At 50.4% G+C, this 15,746-nt stretch overlaps 1 protein-coding gene across 9 annotated transcripts in view; it reads left to right on the forward strand.

Moving 5' to 3' along the window:
* The first annotated feature begins 2,735 nt into the window (after window positions 1-2,735).
* CHD7 (chromodomain helicase DNA binding protein 7) overlaps window positions 2,736-15,746 on the forward strand; it is a 132,595-nt gene continuing 119,584 nt past the window's right edge. For 4 of the 9 annotated variants that reach the window (XM_049820520.1, XM_049820581.1, XM_049820591.1 and 1 more), the window contains exon 1: window positions 3,097-3,573. The gene's annotated coding sequence lies outside the window, so the exon portion shown is untranslated. Of the gene's footprint in view, window positions 2,754-3,096; window positions 3,574-4,907; window positions 5,106-5,764; window positions 5,869-7,503; window positions 7,817-15,746 lie in introns of those variants that run through there. The other 5 variants (XM_049820528.1, XM_049820556.1, XM_049820536.1 and 2 more) reach the window with 4 other exon arrangements.

Genomic DNA, 15,746 nt, shown 5'->3' on the forward strand with positions numbered 1-15,746 from the left:
TTTAATAAGCTGTTACCAGTAAGGTTAATCATGAAGACTGCCGTGTTGCCGTTTCCTCGCTCTGCTACGGAGCTGCAAAGTGCTTGTTGGTAACTTGGGGAGTTGGGATTTTCTCTTTGGGGATTGGCTGAAGCACGAGTTAAGGTTTCAAAACTTTTTCCTCTGTAGCGACCGTTGAGTACGCATGTGTGTGGACATGTGCCGCACCTGGACCGCATCCCACCTTGGAGTTCTGAAACCCCTGCAGCACTTTTCCTTACTCCATTTCCTATCATTGCTGAGGAGTTGGAGAGCGGCCGTAATTCTCTCCGTTCTGTCAAAGTGCCATTTGCGGATTCTGTTTCTTCTAAGGTTGGAAAACTTTGGGAGACTCCCTTCTCATTTTTATTACCCAAGCAGTAAGCCAGCTGATTTCATAGGCCATGGCCTGAGGGTGATTTGTGGGACCCGAGGAGCTGGTTCTGTGCCTTCAGCAAGAGGCATGCACTAGAGACAGGGGCATTTTTTATTTTTTTTTTTTTTTTTCCCTTGGAACAAACATTTAACTAAGCGCCTACACGTGTCCCCCCTCGTTACTGGTGCCATACTAATATACTACTTTTTTTAAAGAAATGCTGCATGCCTTTGATTGTCTTACTCTGTCTCTACGATATTCTTTAAACACTTTTCATGCTCGGAAGCTTTGCAATCTGATTTCTGCTCAACAAGAAACTGAAACAAGTTTCTAGGGGGAGCAGCGAGGCTGCTGGCGGTTGGTCTCAGAATGAGTTTCTCCTGCCCCTAAATCTTGGAGAACTTAAATCTTTGAAAGCAAGGGGAGTTCCAGGCGGGTTTGCACTATGCCAGGGTGCTTGGCTGCCAGATTAGGGGCGCAGTTAAATGATACGCACAGAAAAACAGACTTGCGGGTAAGTGTTTCTAGGCTGTTTACTCTCTGGTCTGTCAACATACTGCAAGAGAAAACTGAAACTGATTACATTTAGTAACTTGGGAGGATACCTGTGTAGGGTTTGGGTTGTTTTTGGGGGGAGGAGGGGGGGTGTTGTTGTTGGGGTTTTTTTCCCTACAAAGTAGAGAAATGCACATTAAAAATAGAACGATCGTAAACTGAGCAAAATTGGTGAAGGTATACTCGGGGCATGTGCTGCTTCAATTTTTTTTTTAAACACTATTTCCACTTGCTATTTTTAACTTTATGGAAGACCACGGTGAAGAACAGGGAACGTATTATATCGCACCGTGACGTGCTATCAGCTTTCCAAGACGTTTTTCAGTTGAAAGCATGGGACAGTGTCACCTCCCCGGTCGCTGGCCCCTCTCTGCGTGACTGCACGGGCCTGGCAGCATGGGAGGAGGTGACGCCTCTCTATCCGCAAACCGGCCCTTCTCCCGAAAAGGTGCTTTCCCCCTAAACCCAAGAGAGACCGAGTAGGCCAGATGCGAACGACATGACGCGGGAGAGTTTCAGACTTCCTCCGGAGAAGCCTGAAACGTTTCTGTGGCTGTAGCGGCCCTCACGGCCGCAGCACTGCCGCGGACGCCTGGATCGACGACCCAAGAAGCGAGAAGAGCTTTTGCCATCCACGTTGTCCGGGTCCAGCTCCCCGGCTTGGTAACTGCGTGCTAAGAGACCGTAGAGCAAAACCTGTGCGAGATCCTGTGAAGACGCCTTCTCGCTTTCCCACGGAAGAGGTACGAGTGTGGGTGCAGCACGCGGCCCCCCGAAAAGGCGTGGAGGGAGCGGGAGGGGGAGGGTGCCCCTGCTCAGCAGCACATGACCTTTGTTTTCCCTTCTCCAACCTGCTACAAACAATGATGGTAAGAAGTTACCTCGTCAAATGACTCGCTGAAAATTGCTGTAACGCAGAGTGTCTTTACGCTGGGTTTACATTTTAATCTCTTTATACTTTTAAGACGCTTATGTAGTTTCCAGAGCGATGCAGGGAAGACTCTTAAGCGTGCTACTGGTAATCACTTTTTGGTGGGATTTGTCCAATTTACTTACGGAGTGAGTTTGTTTGGGTTTGTATCACGACTTGGAAGGTACGCCTTACAAACACGACAGCGGCAGGGCTCGGCAGCCATCCCGGTCGCGGTGCCGGTGCCGGCGCGGCGGGGGCAGAGCGGCCCCGCCGGGACGGGGGCGCTGCCGCGGCGGGCAGCGCTTAATGGCCGCTTCCCTCGGAGAACCCGACCCGCTGGGGACAAAGTCCACCCCAAATCGCGGGACTCGAGCGATCCTACCCGCTGCGCCCGCCCCGCCCCGCCTCGCCTCGCCTCGCCCCGGCGGCCGGCAGGAGAGCGGCGGGCGGGGGCGCGCTGCTCGGCCGGGGACCGGGACCGGGGGCCGGGGCCGGGGCAAGGCCGCGGGGGGCCGGGCAGCCTGCCGGGGCGCCTCTCGGTTCCGCTTCGCCGCCGCGTTTGGGAAGTTTGAAGCGCGGCAATGACACAGTGACACCCACCCCACACCCCCGGGCTTCACCGGGAGTTTCCCGGGACGGGACGGGACAGGACGGGACGCGCCGCGGCGGCCGGGCCCGGCGCTGACCCCCGCGGAGCGGGGCTGCTCCCCGCTCCCCGCCCCCGGTCACCGGCAGACGGGGCGGAGCGGCGGGGGGAGGCGCACGGAAGACGCCGTGCCCCGCCGTGCCCCGCGCTCGTCCCCCGCCCCGCGGCAGCGCTTCCTCGCCCGGCGGCGGCGGCGGCGGCGGCGGGAGCCCCGGCGGGGCGCTGGCGGGCCGGGCGGCGGGGAGGTTAGTGACCCCCGCCCCTCCCCCGCCCGGTGCCGGGGTTTTGTTGTGGGGTGGGGTTTTTTTTCTTCTCCCTTCCCTCTTTTTATTTTCTTCTTTTTTTTTTTTTTTTTTTTTTTTTTTTTCCTCCTCGTCGTCGTCGTCCTCGTCGTCGTCCCCCCCCCAGTCCCCGTCCCTCCCCGTTGCATAAATTATGCCGGGCGGGGCGGTGACGTCGCGGGGGGCGGGCCGCGCGGCGGCGCTCGCCCCCGGGGAGGGGGCGGTGTCGGGGGCGCGCCTTGTGGCGGCGGGCGGAGGGAGGGAGGGGGGAGGCGGGGGCGGGCGGGCGCAGGGGGCGGCAGCCGCGGCAGCCGCCTGGCTGGCTGGTGTCGCGCTCGGCTCGGCTCCGGCGGGCGCGCTCGCTCGCTCGCTCGGGAACTATCGGATTAAACTTGAATCGAGTGAAATTACACAAAGGAGCGAAGCGGAGCCGGGACCCGGCGGAGACCCCGAAACTACCCGAGACCCGCGCTGACCCTTCCTCTCCCTCCCCTCCCTTCCACCCCTCCTTCGCCCGCCCGCCCCGGCCAGGGATCCCCCTCCTCCCCTCTTAGCCCAGCCCCGGTGCGAGCGAGCAACTCCGTGCGTGCGTGTGTGTGTGTGTGTGCGTGTGCGCGACCCGCACCCCGCCTCGCCCCCCCCCCCACCCCACCCCCCCCCCGGCCGGCGGCACCAACTCCGGAGCGTGTCCCCTCCTCCTCCCCGGCCCCTCGGCGGAGGGCAGCGAGGGAGCGAGCGGGGGACACCGGTCCCCGACGGCCCTCGACGGCCACGCACCGGCCCGGTGAGTGACCCCGCACCTCGCTGGGCGCGGAGGGAGGGAGGCAGGGGAGGGCGCCGGCCATGCAGCCGGGGACCCGCGGCAGGTCTCCGTCCCCGGCGGGGCGCGGAGCGGGGGTGCTCGCTGCCGGCGGCGGCCGGGGGTGGTAGTGGGGGGGTGGTGGTGGGTGGGGGATGCTGCGCCCGGCCGCGGCTCCGGGCGGGGCGGGGGGGGGGGGGGGGGGGTTGGTGGGGGGGTGGTGTCTCAGCAGGGCACTTCCCCGGGTGTAAATGGCTTTTTGTTGTGCTGCGGCCGGCCGGCAGCCTGCCTCGCCTCGGGGGAGGGGAGGGCACCGGGGAGCCGGAGCGGCGGCGCCCCTTCCCCTTCCCTTCTTCCCCTCCCCGTCGTCGCCCCCCCCACCCCCCCCCCCAGCCCCCCCGCGCTCCGCTCCGCAAGTTTTGGAGGGTGACTAAAAATCCGGGAAAAGTTGAGCGAAACTGCGCGGCGGCGGGCGGGGGCGGTGGGGCCCAGCGCCGGCCGGGATGGCCGCGGGAGCGCTTCCCCCGCTGACCACGCTGACGGCTCCCGGCGGCCGCGGCGGCACAACAAGCGCTAACAAAGTGAGGGCGCTTCCCCGCCGCGCACGGCCCGGCCCGGCCCGGCACCGCCCCGCCCGCCGCGCTCCGCGCTCCGCGCCCGGCACATGGGTCGGCGGGGCCGGGGCCGGGCCGCGGCGGGGGCACCCCCAGCGGAGGCCGGGCGGTGGGTGGCGGCGGGCGGCAGGAAGGCGGGCGGGCGGGCAGGGAGGAGGAGGAGGAGGAGGAGGAGGGAGGCGGGAGCACGAGGTGCCGCTCCGGCCGCCGGTGCGCACGGCGGGGGGAACCGTCCTGCCCCGGCGGCGGGAGGGGGCAGGGGGCGGCCGGCGCTCTCAGCGGCCGGAGAAGAAAGGGGAGCGGGGGGCAGGGAGGGAGGGGACGGGAAGGGAAGGGAGGACGCTACCTCAGGCCGCCGGAGCGGTGCCGGCGGACGCCGCATAATAGGGGCTTCACCCCGCCGGGCACCTCGCTCCCCCGGCGCGGGGCTGGGGCGGGCGGGTGGGTGCCGCCGCGCACATGGGGCTGGGGTCGGGGCGCCTTCCCCCCCCCGGGCACATATACCCGTCCCCCGTGCCCCCACGTCCGTTTCCCCCCCCCCCCCCCCCCGCCCCGTTCCGGGCCATTTTGAGGGTGAGCGGAAAAAGGTGGTTTGAGGCCAAGCGGTCAGGGCGGACGGGGGGGGGGGCGGCGAGCGGCGCGGAGCGGGTCCGGCGGCGGGCGCTGCGTGCGGGGAGCGGGCAGCGCGTGTGCGTGTGCGCGCGTGTGTGTGTGTGTGTGTGCGGTGGCGGGGGGAGGGGGGCAGGGTTGTTAGTGAGTCTCAGGGAGAAGGCGCTGCAGGCAATGAGCAGCCATCATTACATTGCCTTCGTTTATCCCGGTAGCGTTACATCAGGGGGACGCGCTCCCACGCCGGGGGAGCCCCTCCGGGCGGGCCCCGCGCCGCCGGACCGGCCTTCGCGGGTGGGTGCCGGGGGCGGGGAGGTGGGGGGGGTGGTGCGGGGGTCGGGGTGCCTGGGAAGGGGGTGGCGGCTGTGGGGCACGGGCTGGAAATGGAGCCGGCTTCCTCGGCTCACTCCTACAGCCCCCTCACGCCCGGGCTTAAACTAGTTGTTTTTTAAACAGACAATGGACAAAAGGAAAGTAGCGATGCCCGGGAGTTCCCTTCCCATCGCCGGGGGCCGCTCGGCGCGCCGCGCAACTCTCCCGCACTTACCCACTTTCTGCCTTTGTTTTCGTTTGGGAAGGGACTGAGCGTGCCTTCCAACTACAGAAAAGGGCGATTTTTTCATTTGCGAGAAGCTCTTTCTCTCCCCCCCTCCCTCCCCCCCCCCCCCCCCCAGCCACTTGGTCTTTCGTGGATTTTTTGGCTCGGGGAATATCAGAATAACCTCGATGCGATAAGTTTGTTTCTGTGTCGATGTGCGTCTTGATTTTACTTTCATCAAAGCAGATCGCGAGCTGTGTTTATCCTAGAAGATGGCTTTCGGGAGAATGTGTTTGCCTTTTTTTTTTTTTTCCCCTTTTTCTTTTTTTTTTTTTCTTTTCTCGTGGTATGTGGGACTAGCGGAGGTACAAACAAGCAAGTTGAACAAAATATGTTTCTGTTCATTTCCTCACAGATCATCCATTCTAACGACGGCAAAAAAATCTTAATGACTATGACCTTAGCAGCATGGGTAGCTGATTTATCCCAATTATAAATCCCGTTAGTTTGCGGTAATGTGTGAGTATCAATATATAATTCATATTAAAAAGCATGATCGGTAATTACTATTTTTTTTATTTTTTATAAAAGTTGAAATCCATCGTTTTCCAATAAGAGTGCTGCATCTGTCGCTTGGAGTGTTTTTGTCTCGCTGTTGCACAACAGAGGCTCTCTAGTCTTTAACCTAAAATGGCAGCTTTAATTTGACTGGGGCCCATTCATTGACAATGATAATAAAAAGGCTGAAAGCTAAATGTAGCTGGATGCTTGGGGCACGTTTGCAGAACTCTCCTTTCCATTGCTAGGCGCCCCTAAGAGAGGAACTTGGAAGCTCTCTAGTTTCTGTCCTGAAAGTTTCCAACATGTTTTTGGGTTTGGTTTTTGGTTTTGGGGTTTTTATTTTTTTCCATTTAAAAAAAAAAAAAAAAAGAAAAGAAAAAAAAGCACATTGCTCGGCATAAAACACAGTCTAGACGGCAGGGTTGCTGACAAACTTAACGGTGAGGAGATAGTTAGAGAGGGCTTCTTCCGAGAGGTCTGCCTTTTTAACAGCAGCGGAAAAAATTCTAGTAATGCCTTTTAAAATAAGATGCAGTCCGAGGGGGAAAATTAACCATTTGTTTCTGAGGTTTGTAACAGGTGATTAGAGCAATTACATTCTCTACATTTTCCTATCTCCAGCCACTAAATGCGGGAACGTTGCTTGTTTCCTCTTGTTTGGTGTTGTAAACGTGCTCAGGGTTTCGCAGAGATCCTTTTGATACTGTGCTATTTTCCTCTAGGATAAAACCACAACTGCTTAGAAAAAGTAATTATTTTTTGTGTGAGACATCATTTGAAGTTTGAAACAGTTTTACAGAACAAAATTTCCCCTACTATAGCATTGGAAAACGCCACAGATTCAGGCATCCGGTCCTGCATTTCTGTTAACCTAAACTGCTTGTTTTCAGTCTCTTTTGAGCTTTTCTTAAAATAAGGAACGTATAAAGATCATTATAAAAGCTGTAGAACAGGCTCTTAGAAGAGCGTTAAATGCTTGTGATTGCAAGTTTCGCTGAAGTAGTGATTCACTGATACTAATTGGATAATCGTATTTGACCAAATATTTTACTAAATATCTAGCAATGTAATGATATTTCTGTTATTACTTGTAAAACTTGGTTAGGTTATTTAAACAGTGGAAAAAACTCACTCAGATTCAAAACCCAAAACGATTTTATTGCCTCTTCAGTAATTAAGGAAAGTTTTGATCGTAGGTAAAGATCACGCAGTCCCTTTAGAAAAAACAACAATTTCCAAGGACGTAGTGTTGTGAAAATGCCAGTCGAAATGAGGTCTAGCAGGATACTCTCTGTTGCAGTAAAAACTCTGTACGGTGGCAGGAGGTGTGAGTTGTAACCATTTTCTTTCAAATTTGGTTAATGCAGAAACCTGAAGGCTTAGGTCAACGGAGCACTGAAAAGACTTCCCAGTCCACGTAGCGGGGTCACTTAACCAGAGCGTAGCTTTTTTTTTCCACGCGCGTTATTTGCTGTTTCGCACCGAAAAGCTTTTGACGAACGTCCACGGTATTTCCCGTTAACGCTTCAGTAACGTTAGGACTTGCTAAGACGTAAAGCGAGTTACTTGCAAGTAAAGGTGAAAGGGGCCGATGGCGAAGCTTGGAAAAGGTGTACTGGCGAAGGCGACGTGCTGCTCGGTCCGGGCTTGGGGCGGGCGGCCTCTCGGCATCGGGGGCCCCGTCCTGCCCCAGCGCGGAGCGGGGCTGCGTGCCAGGTCCCTGCCCCATGCCCGGGACGTGGCCTAGGCCCTTCGCTGGGGGAGAATCTGCAGTGTTAAGAATACAACGCCGCGTTAAAACCTTAACAGACGGCCAAATCCGACCCCGATGTGTTTTTCGGTAAAGGTGGAAGGCCTGAGCGATGGGAACTTTGCAGGCTTTCAGAGAATCTGCTGAAATCTCGTGGTGGACTCTGCGGTTTGCCATAGCCGTGGCATCCTATGGCAGCTGGCTGTTTGGTTTTTTGTTTTGTTTTTAGTGTGTGGCGTGATACGTAAGGGTTGGTAAGGTGGGAGGAGGAGGAGGAGGAGGAGGAGGAGGAGGAGGAAAAAAGTAACCGGAAAGAAGGAGGGTGGAGATAAACACATGCGTTGCCTTGAATCCTGTGCCTTAACTCTATCCCTTATTTCCCATTCATCTTACTTCTACGTTAATTTTCAGAGGGGAAGCTTCTTTTAGAACCTCCTGGTTGGTATTTGCTCTCGTGAATCTAGCGTTACCCAAATAAATTTGTGTGGCTGGCAAGGATACAGGCAACTGTGTGACAAGTGGTGTGTGCCTGAACATCCTCCTTCACCCAGTTCCCTTAAATCCTGATTTCCAAACGTTTTTGTATTTGTCCGCTACAAACAGATCACTAACTGCTCAGATTTATGAGCTGGTTAACTGATGCCCATAAGTAACACGGGTGATACTTTTATGTTACTTTTATGTTTCCTGTATACATGAGAAAACTGCAGATTTTAGTAAATAATTAAACTGTCTTTTTTTACAAATGAGTCGTCTGTGTGTAGGTGAGACTTCAGATTTCACTTTTCCAACAGAAAAGTTATTGTATTAATTTACCACATCTATTTAGCCTCATCATTAAGACAGACGTTAACTTCATCGTTTCTCATAATTTGTATTTCTGTGAATAGCTTGTTTGCAGAAATATAAGCCGCTGGATTTTAACGGAAGAGTCTCAAATATTGTCTGTAGTTTGGCCGTGATAAAAAGGCAAAGGGAAGCTCCAAGTATAATTTATTTTTAGAACTCTTTCAGAGGAAGGAGTGAGGTACAATATGCAGAAACATCCCATGTTTGTATTCGGATTCTGACAAGATACTGAATGGAAGAGTTTTCCTCTTGATTTCTTTCTGCCCACAGAATCTAACTGTAACTTTTAGTGGCTCGTATCTTAGCCGAGATTAGCGGTTGTGGACATACCATGTTGTAGTTAGTTGCATGCTGAAATTCTTACTTGGAAAACGAGTTTGGAAAGCATGATACAAAAAACAAAAAGGAGGCTGTGACCTAAAGGACACATTCCAAGCGCCTGAATATGACAACAAAGCTCTTAAGGATATTCTTAAGTATACAAAAGCTGATTAGCTCTTAGCTTCCAACATTGTGACTTTTCAAAGATGTAAACATGCACCTAGAAGAAGCCAAGTCAAAACCAAGGGTCTTCGTGCCGTTGGGTTCTCTCATTTCATGAATGCAGCTCAGTAGCGGTTTCTAAACATCCTGATTATTTTGCTGCCATTACGCTGAATGCATTCTCCTTGGGGGGGGGGGGGGGGGGGGGCAGGGGGGAAGGAGAGAGATACTACTTAATTTAAGCATTTTCATTTAAAAGTTGGAGTTCAGTAAAGGAGTGCTAATTATCAAATATGGTACTGTATTAGTAGAGCATTGTAACACATGACTTTGAAAGCTTATTGGCATATAGGAACTAACCAGAAGCCCTTGCTGGCATGACGTAGGGCTCGCTTTGCTTTGTAGTGACCTATATAGCTATTTTGGGTGTGGTTTTGCTTGGCTTTCATGGGAGCTGCGTCCAACCTTCCTCTGATATAGACAATTGCAGTGACGAGAGGGCCTTGAGGGGAATGGTGGGGAATAAATAACTTCGAGAATCAATTGTCTGGAAAAAGTCATTGCAGCCAAAATGTCTGCCTTCTTCCTAGTGGTTCTGAGAGGAAAATTAAATTTCACGTCTATGGTCCTGATCCTAGAGGTTATTCTGCTCAGGCTTCATTTAAATATGGGCCGGTGATCATAGCGAGCAGCGCAGCAACTTACCTGCCTGGGAGTAGCCAGCATGTGGAGAATCCAGTGCTGAATGGTTCTGGAAGCACTTTAATTTTAATGTCCTTGAGCTGCTTTTTAAGCTGTTCGGTTGAGCTTTCTGTCTACTGCTAGAACTGCAACAGGTAGCTGGCTTTAAAATTTCTTCCTAGTGATTTTTTTTTTTTTTTGAAAGAAATTGGCCTACCCACAGTTATTTTGACTTCTATCTACAAGCGTCAAGCAAGCGTCAAGCAAGCATCACTTCTTAAAGCATTTTATGGAGGTGTACGTCAGATGTACAAAGTATCATTCCTGTTGCCAGCAAAACCAGTCCTGCTCTGATATCTAAACCTTTTATTTCTATTTCTCTTTTCTGCCACCCCCACTCCCCCCCCCCCAGCTTTCCCATAGATTTTTCTTCCTCTTCAGATTGTGCCTTTCCTGTTAGGTTTTTAATCTTCTTTCCAATTTATATTGCTCTCTGTTTGCTTAGTGGAGTTGCGTTTTCTTGCCAGTCTTGGGTAATTAGGGTATGTTGCAAAATAAACACACGTTTCGGCTCCTAATAATACCGCTTCCCACCCAAAGCTTGAGGGGTGCTGTTGTTGGTGTGGGAAGAGCTGGCTGGCTGCACCAAAACCTGATGAAGTCTCACGTTAGACCCTGGGCGCTGCCTGGAAAGGGGGTGGTCGGCACCGGAGAGCCTGAGCCGGGGGCTGCAGCCGGCCGGCAGCCTTCCGAAGGTTCTTCGTGACCCTTCGAACAGGAGAGGCCTCTCGTCATTTCACGTTTTGGTCTCGGGAGAATGGCGTTTCCCCATCGTTTCATGGTGGGGAAATAACAGCTGTGATGGTTTCTCTGGCTCTGTGCAAGGGGGTAGTTGTGGGTGGGGAGAGTCTAGTCCCGTCACACTTCACGTGAAATGAAGCCGCTGCGGGATATCCCTTGCTAAACAGAGAAATTTGGAGTGTGGGGAGGAGCTGCTGGGGGGGATTGTGACGTTTTTGAAAGGAGTAGGGAAGGTTTGGAGACCAAGAACTCTGTGACCAGTGGTAAAGCAGATCAGAACCTGGAGCAGGTCCAAGGAAGACTTTAATAAAGGCACTTTTGTCCTGGATCTTAAAGTAGGAGGCCTGGGGATTTATTTACAGGGTGAACAGGATTTGTTAAATGGGTAGTCTTTAGGTGTGAAGGAATACCGGTCGTTCTTTGAGAGAGAATTTGGGGAAAACTTAACTAAAACTGAACTGGAAGCTGGAATTTTAGAAGTTCAGAGATCAGTGATAGGACAAAACGAGGAGAAAAAGTCTTCATCGTAGAAAGCACTGAGGTAGTGCTGTTCTGGGAGAAATGTGAAACAAGGCCTTACGTGAGAGAAATGGAGAAATTCAGTTAGAGTCTTTGGTATTAACAACTTGGGTGACCTAGTAAGTGGGAAGTCTGAGTTGGTGATAACTTACTAGGAGAAAATATTCCTTGCTTCTGAGAGGATTCACTGATGTGGCTGTTGAGATTGAAGTCCAAAGCTGAAATGTTACTTGGTAAAACGTCTTACAGGAAAGTGCATGTCGGCCTGGACTGTAGAGAATAGCAGTTTACTACTTCTTCAAGTTGAAAATAAGACAACCAGAAAGGAGATAGGACTGACTTGGTTTTTAATGCTCAATAGGAGGATTAAAGAAAGGAAGGTAATGATGAGGCTAACAGACGTTCAAAAATCACTCAGACAAGGCTGAGATAAAATTGCACGTAGGTGAGAGACTGGTAAACTTGAAGGATGCATCTTAATGAGTTATTTAGGGTATAAAAAATGTTTTCAAAATCTTACCTATTCCTGGGCAGGAGAGCATATCTGAAGTCTGGCTTCCCAGGTAACTTGCTGTTTAGTTCTACATTTGAATGTGCATTGTTTGTTCATGTGGGATCAGAAATACCTAAACAACCGTAACTGCGTTTATTAGCTTGAAACAAGATCTAAGAATATGATTTTCTTTTTCTTTCTCAACTGTCTGGCATACATCTAGGCAAGTCCTGTGGCTTCTTGAGAATGCTCAGGTTTGCACTGCTATTGGACTGGAGTAGCTGCTTGTTGGATTTGCTGGTTTCTTGCAAGGCAAAAAGCAGGCAGGCTGTCATCTCTGGTTCCTGGTTTGAAAGGTACTTGGGACTATGTGGCTAGTTCCTGGGAAGATCCTGCAGACTTCACAGGGTAATGCAGTCATCTCAGGATGGCTTAAACGAGGGCCCTGTGCCATTGTAGCTATTGCTTACGTGAGTTCAGAGATTCCTTTAAACTCTGATGAGGGGACTCTTGCCAAGAGGATAATTCTTGCCTCAAGTTGTTTTAACCGTGAAGAATTAAACTAAGAGTTTATAGTGAGCAATTTAATCTCTCTCTTGATTTAGGAAGGAATCATTCAGAAAGTGAGTTAAATAGGGGTTTCTGGACTGCCTCAGGAGGTAAGCCTGGGAGAGACCTGCTAAGTAATTCAGTTTATTTATCAGTACCGTTACGAGGTGTCTGCTGTGCTTTGCATTCACTCAGCTCTGCAAATGGGGTACAGCCTTATTCATCCTTAGTTTAATCATCGTTCTTTCATTGGTGGGGAAGTGAATAAGCAGGCTTCAGCTTCACTTCTCCCCTTTCTCTCTTGATCTCTGCAAAGGTACATTGTCATTTTGTTGGTTGGGGTTTTTTTGGGGTTTTGGTTGGGGTTTTTTTGTACAGAAGTAAGCGAAGGCAGTTACGTGCTGCTTTAATTCTATTGTAACGTTAACAGAGGTCACTGAAAAAATTGCATCAGTTCCACCTGCATTTCTCCTTTTACTGCAGTTCTGCAGTAATCTCCAGCCCATGCCACCTTCCCTCACAGAAGTGACTCTTAGTGAGCATACTTTTGTATTTTAAACAGGATTTGAACTTTGTGGCAGCCATGCAGAAGGAAGGACTTGTTTCATAGAAACGGCATGGCTGTTGGAAAAATAAGCTTGTTAAAGGCAGCGCTAGAACAGAAACATGCTTTCCAACTTGGGTCCAATAGTTGTTGTAGTAGGTAGTCTTAGAAGTTGAGCATGTTAGATGTTGCACTGAAACAAAAAAAAAAAAAAAAAAAAAAAAAAAAAAGGAAGGGGGTGTGGTTTTGTGTGGCTTTTCACTTATCATGGTTAGATTTAGAGAAATGGTATGGCTAAGGTGACCGAGTTCTTGAACGGCTAGTTCTCAAGGAAATAAGCTAATGCTTTGCACCCCTGCTCCCCTCTGCCCAAACCAACGATTACTTAATTTTGGAGTGTTAAAAAAGAAAACCTTGGCTACGGAAAAGATGGCAGGTGAAAGGAATTGCTTCCATTGCTGCTCTTGTAAGAAATTTCCCTAACACTGTTATTTGAAAGATTAATCTCCTTGATCTGTTTCACTCCTTCTACCACCAGTCCCCTTTCCCTGCCCCCTCCCCCAAAAGAAAGGAAACCAGAACGCCTGCCTTTCTGCCTGCCTTTCTAGATGAAGGATGGTCAACCTTTGGCTTGTCAGCGGTTCACATGCGATTCCGCTGCCGAGGTTGTCGCATGACTAGTGGCACAACTGGACTGTGCAGTATGGGGATGGTTGGGCAACGCGAATTTTTGCTGTGGGAGGAACTGGACGAGTAGGGGCTCTTGGAGGCGGATATTACAGAGCCAGCTGGGATGCAGGCTGCATGCCCGATCTTATCCCCCAGTGGGGCTTCTGGGATCTGCTGCTGTCTCCCTTTGTGGCTCTGTCTCTATGGCACTCAAGAGATTCGTGGTGTGCTTTGTGGCTGCCCAACATTAAGATTTTTGGTAGGCAGCTGGTAGAGTCAGGAAGGCTTAGAAACCCTTGTCTGATGTGATAAGGTGTAACGATGGCGGTGCTTTGGGTGCTTTTTCTCTTCCGTGCGTACTACTGAAATGAATTGTTTCTGTTTTGAGGTGCCTCCAGGTAGGCAATGAACTTTGAATAGCAAGATAAGGACTCTAGCAGCTGAGCTGTCCCGTTTGCTGCTCTCATCGATTCAGTTGGGCTGTGGGAGTGATATATTTGATACATGTTCGCTTCTTGCTTCTCAAGTGAAATGGCACGTCCACAGTAGGCAGTCCATCACAGAACGAGGCAGATCGATCCATGGAGGGAAATCACTGGGCAGAAAACCTGGGGACTAGGCATCTAAAGCACATTGCCACTTGCCTGTGGTACGCTACCTTGCAAGTCGTTGGCTCGACTGCCTTTTTTTCTCTTGGGCACGTCAGCCTTCCCTTAACAGGTTTACTTGGATACTGGTGACAACTTCAGGAGAAAAGGTAAAGTTCTTGATATTTTCTCCTTACCAGATTGGTGTTCATTTTCCCAGGGCTTTTTTTTTTTTCTTATAAAAAGAAAGCTAGGATGAAATCTGCCAAGCTTTCTTTACCTTCCTCTTCTAATTGAGTTATCCGTATCTTGCTGTTATGTTTGTAAGAACTTTTCTTTTTTTCCGCTGGAGTATTATATTTAAATCTGTATGAGGATACATATGAACATATTTTTTGTACAATAAATTTTTTGTAGCTCTGAAGATGGCTGAAAGCAACTGAATGTTGTCTTGTGTTCCATCTAATCATTTATAAGTCAGGGTATGGTTTGAGAAATGCAGTGAGCTAATTTAACCGGACATTGTTCTGAAAGGAGAAGTTTCCTCTCTGCCTTTTGTCCCCTTGCACCCTTCCTCCCAACCACATGGCTCTGCTACTTTGTTATAGCAGCAGCGCTTGTCAGGTCCTTCTGTGAACCACTTTAGTTCACTAAAATGGCAGAAAAATAACTCTGTAAAATGGAGAGCATTTTGCTGTTGTAATGAATCAAACTGGCTCATAAAAGGATCTGATGAACACCAGAGCTGGTACTAAGGACGAGGGGGGCCGGTGGCTTGGAGAGCAGCAAGCCCTTTTCATCTTTTCATTTTGGTGGCAGTGAGCAAGTGGATTGGATCAGTTGCCTGGGAACCTTCATGGGAGAAATAGAAACAGAGTAATCATCTGTGAAGCAAAGGACACCAAAAGAAAAATGTGCTGGCCTGAGTTCAAATTGATATTAAAATTTGTTTATTCTAGTGATGGTGTGGATTGCATGCTATAAACAGTTTGTTAGAATTAATAATCCACTGCCCAGAAATCAGTTTTCCTCTTGAGGTAGGAGAAAAAAAAGCCTTAAAGATTTACTAATGTATAAATGGCTTATCTAATATTTCGAATGTAAAGTATTTAATCTTTAAAACAATTTATTCACAAGAAAGTATGTTGCTGGGGGGGAGGGGATTTTTTTTTTGCAAGCTTGAAGTTCTCCACATCAACCTTCTGAGTCAATTTGTATGTCTCAAATTTTGTCAAATCAATGTTTAATTAAGTGGTTTCAGTTGTTCTGAGTTTTATCCCAAGTAACTACATTATTCGTGTTAGTTTGAGACGGTATGAGAGCTCTTGGTCATAGTAGATGGCTAAGACTTACTTCCTATCATAGTCTAAAGCTTTCTCCTAGTGAAATGAACACACTCGTATTTGTTTAAAATTGGTGAAAAAATCACGTTGCAAGTAAAATAACATGCTGATCAGTTATTCCTGTAATGCTACGCTCTTGCTGTTCTCCAGAGAGAGAAACGGGCAGTTTACACTGTGTAGCTCAGCAGCAGACTGAACACCTTACAGACAGTCAGGGATTCTGACGGTAGCTTCTGCTCAAGCCGCCTGCCAGCTTGAGGTGACTCTTTCAGCGTAGCAGGAATGTGGCATGAGAAACTGCGTGCGTTCTGAAGAGCCCTGGCTGTTTTGTAGAGTTGTGTAAACTGCCTGCAGTGTGACAGAAAGGGGTGTCTTAGCAGGTGGAAGAGTGGAATCTCATGCTTTCCTTCCTGTTTTTCTCAAGATTTGGGGCAATTGTACGTGCCTTAATGGAAGGTAAATACTTGCATAGTTATAAAAAACCCCACCAGTATAGTGCATCTAGATTCTCTGCAGGTTTTACATCTAAAAAATTCCCTTTCAGGAGCTACAGGGGATGACAGGAGGA

The sequence above is a fragment of the Accipiter gentilis genome, chromosome 2 (assembly GCF_929443795.1).
Source record: "Accipiter gentilis chromosome 2, bAccGen1.1, whole genome shotgun sequence".
Lineage (NCBI taxonomy): Eukaryota > Metazoa > Chordata > Aves > Accipitriformes > Accipitridae > Astur > Astur gentilis.